The sequence below is a fragment of the Diaphorina citri genome, unplaced genomic scaffold, assembly GCF_000475195.1.
Source record: "Diaphorina citri unplaced genomic scaffold, Diaci psyllid genome assembly version 1.1 scaffold55514, whole genome shotgun sequence".
Taxonomy (NCBI): domain Eukaryota; kingdom Metazoa; phylum Arthropoda; class Insecta; order Hemiptera; family Psyllidae; genus Diaphorina; species Diaphorina citri.
This window is the reverse complement of record NW_007432814.1, coordinates 1-455: the sequence shown is the minus strand read 5'-3', so window position 1 is coordinate 455 and position 455 is coordinate 1. Positions and strand designations below refer to the sequence as shown.

The 455-nt window shown below is 40.0% G+C and overlaps 1 long non-coding RNA gene across 1 annotated transcript; it reads right to left on the bottom strand.

Moving 5' to 3' along the window:
- Nucleotides 1–98: 98 nt before the first annotated feature.
- Nucleotides 99–455, bottom strand: LOC113473659. Its single transcript, XR_003395578.1, has 2 exons — nt 402–455; nt 99–170 (listed from the first exon to the last, which is right to left on the bottom strand). It is a non-coding gene; the product is annotated as an uncharacterized LOC113473659 (long non-coding RNA).

Genomic DNA, 455 nt, shown 5'->3' with positions numbered 1-455 from the left:
GGCATCTTCCTTACCAGTGATGAGTTGTTCAGGGTGGAACAGTTGTCTGTAGGTGCCGGTACGTACTTCATCTGCAAGTAAGAAGATAAGACATGTTCCGGCATCTTCCTTACCAGTGATGAGTTGTTCAGGGTGGAACAGTTGTCTGTAGGTGCCGGTACGTACTTCATCTGCAAGCAAGAAGATTAGACATATTAATTAGAAAAATGCAACTGTAAATTACTATTATTTTATTTGTTAATTTTCAAATATTTTCTTTTTATTTCGTTTGAAACTTTCCAAACTTCACCAGGTAGTTCAAACAAAATTTAGACCCATGGATCTCATCTTTCGTTGTGACAGTTTTACAACCCCAATTGCTATATCGCTATTGACTAGCTCAACCTCCATAGGAAACTTACCGACTACGGTGGGTTCCAGGTCAACAAACACTGCACGGGGTACATGTTTGCCAG